This window comes from Papio anubis, chromosome X (assembly GCF_008728515.1).
Source record: "Papio anubis isolate 15944 chromosome X, Panubis1.0, whole genome shotgun sequence".
NCBI classification, from domain to species: Eukaryota; Metazoa; Chordata; class Mammalia; order Primates; family Cercopithecidae; genus Papio; species Papio anubis.
The window spans coordinates 18,218,092-18,229,669 of NC_044996.1; the positions used below are offsets into that span (position 1 = coordinate 18,218,092).

At 44.2% G+C, this 11,578-nt stretch overlaps 1 long non-coding RNA gene across 1 annotated transcript; it reads right to left on the bottom strand.

Moving 5' to 3' along the window:
* Window positions 1-4,233: 4,233 nt before the first annotated feature.
* LOC108583909 lies at window positions 4,234-7,412 on the bottom strand. Its single transcript, XR_001898738.3, has 2 exons — window positions 7,157-7,412; window positions 4,234-4,867 (listed from the first exon to the last, which is right to left on the bottom strand). It is a non-coding gene; the product is annotated as an uncharacterized LOC108583909 (long non-coding RNA).
* Between the last annotated feature and the right edge of the window lie 4,166 nt (window positions 7,413-11,578).

Below are 11,578 nucleotides of genomic sequence, written 5' to 3' on the forward strand. Positions count from 1 at the left end.
GATGATTCCTATAAAATTGTTTTGAGAGACAAATAGGAAATGTAAAAACTGCTCTGATAGGCATGCTATCTATATAGTTAGCACCTGCTTTCTTCCCCTCCCACGCCCCAGCATCCTGTCCTGGGCCCAGATCTATGTAGCTTTTCACTACATCTGCCAAGTAGGTGGCTTCAATGCACGTGATGAACTTTGATCAGTCAAGTCAGAGACTTCGGTTCTTAGACAAGTAACCTTAGTTCCACTGAAGGAAAATTATCATGAGAGCCAAAATGGGCTCAAGGACTTCTGCACTGACAGTTTTATACAACTTGAGAGTGCCAGAGCTGCAGGGGCCCTGCAATCAGCTCAGCCAAGACCCGAGGGAGGGGATGCTGAAGGAACCACAAAGATGCAGACAATGTCAGGATTTGTTCACGTGACCAACTTGAAAAAACAGTTGTTGTCCAACCTCCTTGCCTCAACTTCTTGATCCCCAGTCTCCTACAGTCTGACTTCTGCCCACAATATTCCCCTGAAATTGATCCCACAATTATTAGCTCAATAATAGTTTTGGCTGAATACTTCTTAGGGTTTATTTTTAGTGACCTTTCTATTACTCTGTTGACCTATTATCCTGTTGTCATCTTCCTGAATGCTCTCCCCGCTTGAATTCTATATCACCCCATTCTTAAGGGCTTCTGCCTCTCAAAATCCTTCTTCATGTTATCCTCTTTTCTCTTCATACCCCTTAAAACTTTGGTGTTCCTTCTCACTATTTCCTTTCTTTTTCCCTTCTCCTCTCCTCCCCTCTCTTCTTCTTCTCCATGGTTTCATTGGGTGATTCGTGGGTTTCATGAACTTTCATGGGTTTCAATCTCACCTTCATTGTGATAAATCTCAAATCTATAACTGAAGTCCTGAACTTCAGAGTTGTAAGCACAGTTGCCTCTGAAAATCTCTACTTGGGTATCCCAAAGCCATCTCACATTTGGTATGCTCCAAACTTAATTTATCTCCCCACTCTAATTCCAATCCAGACCTGTTCTCCCTTAAGGTTCTCCATATCTCTGTGAATGGTCCCACCACTCACCTAATTGCCCAAGTCAGAGATCTGGGATCCACTCATGATTCTTCACTCTCTTGCCCCAGATTGCCCCACTTCTAGTGGCTTCTTCCTCCGAAACCTTTGGTTGCCACCACTTCTCTCCATGGCCCCTGCCGTCATCTCCAGGCCCATATATCCTCTCTTTTGTAGATTACTGAATTGTACCATCCTAACTTATCTTGTTTCTCTTTCTGTCCCACCCCATCCATCTTTCACACTGACAGCAACTGACTCCAGAATGCCCTGCTCATACCTCAATTCTTGAAGCCTTCTCTTTCTCCCATCCTTCTGCCTGGTCCTCTACCAAAATGCCACAATTGGCTACCTTTCCAGCTTCCCAATTTAGGCTGTTATTTTGATTTCTGATTCTGTATCAGAAGTCCTTTGTCTCAGAGCCTCTCATGCCTGTTTCTCCCCAACAGGGAGCGGGCTCCATTTTAACATCTTCAGCTGCCTAACACATCCAGAAATGATTATCAAATTTAGTTTCCAAGAAATGTATACATGTATAGGAGTGCATGAAAGTGTCTATAGCCAAAATCAAATATTGGCCATCTTTTTCTAAGTTTATAGAAAGAATTAAGTTAGTGGATTGAAGTCTCATTTTCAGTTATTTTTACACAGAATTTTCTCAAATATCAGTCACCCTTTTCTACTACTATTTTTCTGCTAGCTAGTGATTGATCTGTAGCAAATATCAAGGGAAAAATAAGAAAAACAATGGATCATACTTCAACAGTTTGTTTTTTTGATGTGAATATGCTTGTGGTTGTGATTTTATATTGATAACCCAGAACACAGTCATAGTTTCTGCTTGGAAAATTATTTCCAGTACATATGAAAGAGTTAAATATATCAGTATTTTGTTTGTTGTACAAAGGGCCTCCTAAGGGTTCTTTTCCCTGAATATATCTGAAAAGCTCTAGACTAGAGGAAAGGGTCTCGATACTTAACAAGGCAGATGAACTGACCCCTGCCCACATTTCTCTCCTCATCATCTATGACTCATTCAGGTTTAATCCTAAGCATCAAGCATTTTAAGCTAGTTTTATTTCCTGAAATGTTCTGTGCTTATTAATGCTATTCCTGTGCCCAGGCTAATTCCCTCCTGTCTTATCTATTAATGTTTTTTGTTTGTTTGTTTGAGACAAAGTCTCACTCTGTCGCCCAGACTGGAGTGCAATGGAGCTATCTCGGCTCACTGCAACCTCCGTCTCCCAGGTTCAAACGATTCTCCTGCCTCAGCCTCCCAAGTAGCTGGGACTACAGGCGTGCGCAACCGCGCCTGGATAATTTTTAAAAATTGTTTTTAGTAGAGACGGGGTTTCACCATATTGGCTAGGCTGGTCTCAAACTCCTGACCTCATGATCCGCCAGCCTTGGTGTCCCAAAGTGCTGGGATTACAGGTGTGAACCACAGCGCCCGGCCATCTATTAATGTTTCAATGAAATATTCTGCTCCAGCTGACAAGGTGCTCTCTTCTGTACTTGGTATTTTTTGTTGTTGTTGTTGTTGAGACGGAGTCTTGCTTTGTCACCCAGGCTGGAGTGCAGTGTCATAATCTTGGCTCTCTGCAACTTCCACCTCCCGGGTTCAAGTGATTCTCCAGCCTCAACCTCTCGAGCAGCTGGGATTACAGGCGTGCACCACTCTGCCTGGCTAATATTTGCAAATTTAGTAGAGACAGGGTTTCACCAAGTTGGTCAGGCTGGTCTTGAACTCCTGACCTCAGGTGATCCACATGCCTTGGCCTCCCAAAGTACTGGGATTACACAGGCATGAGCCACTGTGCCCCAACTCTTCTGTGCTTAATCTATCATAGCATTTGCCACATCATATCATAATGGACTTGTCTGATTTTTCTACCATTAACTATTAGAGGAAAAAGGTAATTAAAAAAAAAAACAAACCCAGAACCTTTGGTTCCTGACACATTGTAAAGAGTTGTGACACATTGTAAGGTGTCAGTAAATATTTGCCAAATTACTAAATATTATTTTATAGAGATAGAAGGGGAAGCTGTAAACCATTCTAACCTGGGAGAATAGTGTTTGGCTAGCTTTTCGAGCAGTATGTGTCAGAATATATTTACATTTTCTTCAATTCCCTTAATTCTATCTCTTTCCTCTGGGTCAGTTCCTTTTGTTTACTTTTCCTTTTCATTATGTTGCTAGTTTTTCTCAAATGCTTGGCGATTTATTTATTTATGAATGAAAACCTGTGTTGGTTATTATGGGTAGATGGCATGAGTTTCCTCTGCAATTGTGTTGATCTATCTGTTTCCCCCACAAACCTCTCTCCGGAATGGGAGGGCTGACTGTGGGTTCTGTTTAAGTGGGTAGGAAATGTCAACAGTCAGGCTTCCCTTTAGGTTATGTGGGTGGAGAGGCAGGAAGACCAGGGACCCCCACAACTGATGAAGTAAGGAGGGCTTTTCTATGGGGGCGGAGCCTTGTAGAAGGTTTCACTCTTGACTAATACTGGTTTTCCTTTTGGTTTTGTCCTATCTGTTGTGGAGGTCTCAGCATCCTTCCTAGAGCCCTCTCTAGGCAACTTTAGCCTGAGGGCCAACGCCAAATGCTGCTCCTAACAAATGGTCCACTGGGGGAAAGGAAAGAGAGGGAGAGGGCCACCTGTCCCAGCTGTTTCCACTGCGGCTCTTCAATGACTGCCTCATAGCCCACCCCTGCTCCTCACATTCATTGACTCTGTGATTAATGCTTCTTTGGGAGAGCATACTCTTACAACTTATTGAATTGCAGTGTTTACTGCTCTGATCTCTCTGTTAGTCCAAATTCATGGCCTTTCTTGCTTGTCAAAATTTATGTCACGTTGATGTCACTTTTTGTATTTCCTATGGTTGTTGTGGTTTCTTCCTTTTTATATTTATTTTTGACTAAATAATACATTCACATGGTCTAAAATGTAAATGAAAGAGTATGAAAGCGTATGTAGTGCAGTCTTTTTCCCCATCTCTTCCTTTCAGTCTTCCATTGTTAACCAGTGTTGTCAGTTTCTTATGTATCTTCCTGGGATGCTTTTATGCACCTTCAAGCAAATACATAGATATTCCCTTTCAGCCTTTTAACACACAGCAGTATATAACACATTGTTCTACATCTTAACAATGTATCTTGGAGATTGTTCTAGGTCAGCGAAACACTTCTTTATTCTCTATTTTTTTTTTTTACAACTTCATAGTATCCCATTACATGAATGATGATGTACTACACATTTTTTAACTAGCCCCCTATTGATGAACATTTAGGTTGTTTCCAATCATATGATATTTTTAAATGCTGTAACAAATAACCTTGTACTTACTCATTTTTAAAAGCTTTTTTTTCTCCAGACATTTTCATGGGCTCTGGAAAGGCTAAAATTTACATATATTTTAACACTGACCAATCAACTTTTATCCTAAACACATTACACTTCAAGAAAGATGATGTATGGGCTATTGTTTATTTTCCATTAGTGAGATTGATGCACAGTAAATTTGTGTTATACGCCCTCTTCAAAGCCAGACATCACATTTTAAAGTGTCCAATGCAAAGTCCTATCTAACATTAAGGATTTTAGCTGCACCATGTGTGTTTCTTCATGTGGATCTGTGGCAGAAAGCTGAAGATGATGTGATCTCTGGTACCTCCATTTGGAATACTGCATTTGTTGGCTAGATTTGAAAGAAGCAACTTCAAGAGACACTTCTTTGAATCAGTTCATTTGTTCACATCAACATTCACTGAGTGCCTACTGTAAGCCAGATGCTGAGCTGGACCCTGGGGATACAAAGAAAAAGATGACAGTCCCTGCTTTGCCAGGAGCTTCCAGTTCAGAGAAGCTGAACAATACATGAGCAGACAGACAACCATAAATGGTGTGAAAAGCACCACTGTCGAAGTGAACACAGAATGCTGTGGGAACAAGAAGGAGGAGTACCTATACACCCAGGGGTGGGGCAGGGTAGGGTGGGATAGAATGTATATCTGCGAAGCCTCTCTAGAAGCAAAGACACCTGTCATAACTTTGCATCCTGTCTTGCAGCACTCCACTGACAAATCTCAACATTCAGTGTCTATCTGCTGTCCTCGGCCTTTCTAGTCTGGAATCTTCCATCCTTTTCCATTCTGCAGAAGTCTTCTAGTTGGTTATGTTTATTCTGGCACGCCAATGGCTCAGGAAGAGTAACATAGGAGGGGTGTGGGGATAATCATCTCCAGCATAGATGAGTGTGGTTGGGAATGGGGATGGTGGGTGTGTTGATCTGGTTTCTGGTATTAGTTTTGATAGTGTGACCAGAATCCTCAGTCTCTCTTTCTAACAGATGCCTACCTCCATCCCAGGTTCCCAAGGTGAGCTCTCTTGCTACATGTCCACTCCAGAGTTGTATCCTAGAGGCAGGATTCTGTCCCCTCACCACTGCCACACACTCCCCACCCCAAACACAGCAGGAGAATCATGCTTTGAAGGGAATTCTAGAAGAAATTTCTAGTAATAAGTGGGCTCTTGCGTGCTGTTGTAACCCTTGTATGACTCTAACACCTATTGCTGTGAGCTTAGCCAAACAAACAAACAACAACAAAAAACAACAAATCCATAAGTTCCCCACCCCGTCTCTCTATATAATTCCAAAAAGTTCTCCCATTGATGTTTCCTATGGCAAGACTGTCTGAGGGGCCTTGTGGCTAACATTGAGTAGTCAATATCCTTTCAGTAAGTATTTTCCCAGCATTTGGCAAGCACTAGGCTCTCTGATAGGTCTGGGAATCCAAAATGAAAAAGACAGAGCTGCTAGTTAAGGGGATACAAAAGCCAGAGTTGACTACAGTGCACTGGGTAAGCACCCACAGTAGAGAATGGCAGGGGTTTTGGGAGCATGCAGAAGGAGGGAAGGTGAAGAGGTGACAGACTCAGGGAAGACTTCTTGGAAGAGGAATCCCTGAGGGAATTTTCTGGGTCAGGAAAGAATACATTCCAGGTACAGGAAATAGCATGTGGAAGAACCCACAGGCCGTAACTCATGGGCTCATTCTTCTCTTAGAGTTGCAGGCTTAGGATCAAAGCCTTCCTCTTGTCTCTGTACAGCACCTCAGGTTCTCCAGTCAACCCTTAATGTGGAACATGAAATATCAGGTTTTTAAAGAACAAAAAAATTCCCTTTCTTCCACAGTGAAGAATCTCAGGGATGGTGTGCTCTGCAGGTGGGTACACAGTTGGCACTTGTTTTCCTTCAAATATCAGCCTGACATGATTGAACATTTAAGACTTGTCTGTGTGGTTCTAGTCCATTTTTTAAACCTCCCTTGCTTTAGTCTCAGCCTGCCATTTTTTTTTTTTTTTTTTTTTTTGAGACAGAGTCTTGCTGTGTCGCCCAGGCTAGAGTGCAATGGCGCATTCTCGGCTCACTGCAATGTCCGTCTCCTGGGTTCAAGTGATTCTCCTGTCTCAGCCTCCTGAGTAGCTGGGATTATAGGTGTGCACCACCATGCCTGGCTCATTTTTATACTTTTAGTAGAGACAGGGTTTCACCATGCTGGCCAGACTGGTCTGGAACTTCTGGCCTCAAATGATCTGCCCACCTTGGTCTCCCAAACTGTTGGGATTACAGGCGTGAGTCACCATGCCTGGCCTCAGCCTACTTTCTGAATCTCCCCTAGAGCACCAGAACTTTAGTAGGCTAGCCCCTGGCTCCACTGCCCAGAAACCCCTCTCCACAGCCTTTCCCTGCCTACCCTGCAATTTACCTCTACCATGATCCTTCTTCTTGACTTAACTCGTTCAGGGCTCTCTCCTCTCTTTTCAACTTCTAACTGCTGCCCTCTTTAGTTCGGACCCCAGGCTTGAGCAGTCTCTGTCTCTCTGATTCTTCCTGAGGTCTGCTCCTGACAATCCCTTGGGGGCTGTTTGTGAAATGCGCCCTCTGCTTCTAACTCATCTCCTAGGTATCCTCACAGGAGACTGCCTTCTTAGTGGGGTCCTGACTCAGAAGACCTCTAGTTCTCCCACAGTGTATTCTGGGGCCAGGTCCGCTGTTTCTCACCGAGGCTTGGAGAAAGGCAATGACTTACCATGGTCATGCAGCATGTTAGCGGCAGAAGTGAGACTACCCCAGGCCTCCTGACTTCCAGCCCAGTAGTCTTTTCCAGGAATCAAGCTGCCTCTCGGAAGACTCAGGTCTTCTAGCCAGCATCAGCTCCCACCCACTGACTGCACTGTGCACCCATCTCTGTTAGCACTTCCTTCCTGAGCCACTCTATTAAAACTGAAGCTGGCCCGTCCAGGCTTCTGACTCAGCAGCCCCGCAAAGAACATCCAGCCATGTCTGCATCTGATTAAGGAAACGCTAGGGGCAGGAAATTTTTTTTTTTTTTCCTGACTGAGTTGAGGAGTGCAAAAAGAGGTGGAGAGATTCAGTAAAATAGTTAAGATTTGAGAAGAAGGTAATCTCTCAGCACAAGATGTACCACAGGGACCACAGGGGTGGAAGAGAAGTGGAAGGCCTTTATCAAAAGATTTAGAATTACCGGTTAAATACATTTTGGTACAGAAGGATATTTACTGGCTTAGAAGGACCCCTGTGATACACTGATAGCGCAAATATCATGGCGGAAATAGGATGTTTCCAGTTTTTTGTTTTGTTGTTTTTGATGGAGTTTCACTCTTGTTGCCCAGGTGGAGTGCAATGGCGCGATCTCGGCTCACTGCAACCTCCACCTCCCAGATTCAAGTGATTCTTCGGCCTCAGCCTCCCGAGTAGCTGGGATTACAGGCACCTGCCACCATGCCTGGCTAATTTTTGTACTTTTAGTAGATACGGGGTTTCGCCATGTTGGCCAGGTTGGTCTTGAACTCCTAACCTCAGGCGGTCCACCTGCCTCGGCCTCTCAAAGTGCTGGGATTACAGGCGTGAGCCACTGCAACTGGCCCAGTTCCAGTTTTGTAAAAATAAGTTAAGAGTGTCCCCAAAGTGCTTATGAGTAGCAGCTAAAAGTTCCCCTCCATGCTCTGCACCCATGTTAATTTTTGCCCACAGGTAGATAATTGGAAAACAATTACCACAACCTTTAATAGCTATTGTGGCAAGGGTGCTCCCTTGTGAATAAGTGGAGTTGGGAATCTTTCTTCATCACAATGCCCCACGGTGAGCTGCACCATCTTGGTAAGCGTGGACCTGCGACAGTTTCCACTAGATCTCTTCCACATAGAACTCAATAGCCCCTGTCTTTGACATCAAGATGTTTTCTGACTGTAAGGAGGACATCCTGGTACTCCTTGCCACAAGGTGACTGGTGCTTGGAGCCCTGTCTCTCCCCTGACATCGGGGAACCAACCACATCTGAAGCAGTTTCAAATAAGCAGTGGGGTTGTTATCTGTTCTGGGTTGAACAGTGTTCCCCTTCCCAAATTCATGTCCATGTGGAACCTGTGAATGTGACTTTTTCGCAGGGGAAATACTTTGCAAATGTAATAGGGAAATTAATATAAGGTCATACTGAATTAGGGTGGACCCTAATTCAATGACTAGTGATCTTATAAGAAGAGGGAAATTTGAACACAGACAAACACAGAGGGAAAACAGTCACGCAAAGACAGAGGCAGGGATTGGAGAGATGTGTCTAGAAGCCACAGAACATCAAGGATTGCTGGCAACCATCAGAAGCTGGGAAGAAACAAGGAAAGACCCTCCCCTAGATCCTTTAGAGAGAGCATGGCCCTGTCAACACCTTCAAGTTCAGACTTCTGGCCTCCAAGACTGTAAAAGAATACATTTCTGTAGTTTTAAGCTCCCCAGTTTGTAGTAATTTGTTATGGCAGCCCTTGGAAACTAATACAACACTTCTGTAGAAGAAACCAGTTCCATCTCTTGAAATGCTGCTCCAGTCATGACCTGAGCAGAAAGGTGCTCATCAGCACAGGACACACAGCCAAGTGGAGGAACCGCATGGCTCTTTGATTATGCTCTACACTCATCTACATGTGCATACAGAAACAAGTCTGCAAGGTACCACAAGACTTGTGTCTGGGTGATAGGTTCTGGAGTATCTTTACCTTTTTGCTTTAACTTGTCTATATTTTTGAAGTTTCCCACAATGAATATGTGCTACTTGTATAAAAAACATGTATTTATAGCTATATCTACCCATCATCTATCTATCTATCTATCTATCTATCTATCTATCTATCTATCTGTCTGTCTATCTGTCTATCTTTAAGTGTGATAAAAGCAAACTCTTCTGGAGAAGTATCTTCTGCCACTAGGAACATTTTTGTTCAGGCCAGGCTGTTGTGCTCTGCAGAAGGCAAGCAGGGCTGCTGAAGGGGACCTGCTCTCTTTCCAATCTCTGTCCTTCCACAACCTGGCCCCCAGCCCCAGGTAAGAGTTAGCTAGTTCCTAGAGCTGGACTCTCACATCATCTACAAGGAGGCTTCTACGTAGGGTGGTTCAAGGCGGGACTGGAAAAGGCTCTTTGTCCAAAAATAGTGACACTAGGCAAAAAGATCCAAGGACAAGGGAAGGGCAGGCCGAATGATTTGGGACCGGGACAAGGAACAGGACACAGCAAAAAATATTCAGGGACAAGGTAGTGGAAAGGTGCATGGACAGTTTAGGAATAGAACAAGAGGAGTACAGAAAGTGTCCAAAAACAAGTCAGGAAGGAAAATCTTGGTGAAACAAATGGGAAAAAGGAAGGTGGGAGTAGCGTAGACAAAAAAGTCTTGTCCTCCCCACCCAACACTGCCCCACCCCAGACCAACCTTCCTTCACACACTTTCTCCTCAGCATAACCTCCCACTTCCCCCACACAGGTGGCATCTTCCCACCTGGAGGCTGTGTCCAGGTCTTCTAAAGGACAAGCTTTGTACAGAGGGGCAGGCTCCCTCCCCAAATGTCCTTTTTAAGTGCAAATCCTCCTGGGAAAGCTGTCAGGGAGTAAATTTCCAGGAAGCCCTAAAGCTGCCCCTTCCCCTGCCTGGGAGGGTGGGGATGGGGCTACTCTCAGTGCTGGCAAGGACTGAGTTGGGAGAAGCTGGGGAATTTGAGAAGCGGAGGGAGTTCAGGGGGCCTCCGAGGGCTGGGGTTAGGGGGCAGAGCTCTGGGGACTTTGAGGATTTCACAGTCCTTCTCTCCCCTGGCCCTCTTCCACACACCCCAGGATGGGAAGAGGAAGCTTAAGGAGGATTAAGGGCCAACTAATTATAGGTAAGGAAGTTACCTTAAAAAACCAAACTCACAGCACTATCTCAATGGCCATGTCTGGCTAATTTACTAGACAAGGGGAGCGGTGTGGTTTTGATAGCAGGAGAGCACACATTTCTGAGTCCAGGTAGACCCACAGGTATTTGGGGAAAGGAAGTCTCCTGGGGACTTTGAGCTATACCAGAGGGGAGTCACAAGGGTGTTTTTCTTCTCTTCCAACATTGCATACCGCTGTCCCCAGCCTTCGATGGGTTCGCAGCACTAGTAATCACTAGGTACAAAATGCCCATCCGGGATTTTACTCATGTGACTGAACTCGAGAATTAACGCATTTCGTCATTTTTCAATGCTCCTATTTCCATCCTTCTTAACGAAAACTTATCTCAAAATCCTCTTCCACCTGGGAGCACAATGCTTATTTGCAGCTTAGGACACATAAGGATTTTCTGTCACTGGGATGAGATTTGGGAATATCCTTCACAGAGTGAGTGAACTGTAAAAAATACTGCATTTTCAGAGTTAGCTCCTCTGAAACCGGAAATGTGAACAGAGCTGACTTAGTGCTAATACTTTCTCTTACTCCTGTAAGAAAGAGGAAAGACTGTGCTAGAGTTAGCAGTGATGTGCGAAAACCACAGTAGAGGTTTTGTGAAGAAGAGCATTTGTGGCTTTTGCACAAGTTATTCCTAAACCAAGGCTGGGGACGGCATATGACACTTTTCAAAGTAGCTTCTTGATTGGTATTTCACTGAAATAAAGATCTTTCAGCAAGACCGGAAAGCCAAAAATCTACGTTTCATGACCTCTACAGGAAAGTAATAGTTGCATTGTGGAACATTCTAGAATGGCAGGCTCAAACCATGGCCCGGAAGAACTGTAGGCTTTTGGGGGTGGGAGGGGGGTGAGGCAGGGAAAATCTAATTCCCAATAAAGGTTTCTGATCGGTTTCCACTCACTCTCCCCACCCCCTCACCTAGTTCTGTGGCTCTTCTCCAGCCACCTCCTCTAGCACAGAGGCTCCTATTAAATAGCTGGGAAAGAGAAGGTAGAAGAAACAAAGAAGAACAATTAATGCTAATCTCAGGAAGTCCATAACACTTTTAACTCAAATGTTGCTTGCATATGCAAATAATTTGCATCAGGTACCCAATTATACTGTGAGTGTTCCAAAGTATGTCATGCACCTAGATGTGGCCCTGGAAAAAGTCACTGTTGTTTTGTAATTAACCCAGACTTGTATAAGAAGAAAAGAGGGATTTACCAGGTAAACATATGTTTATCACTATTAATA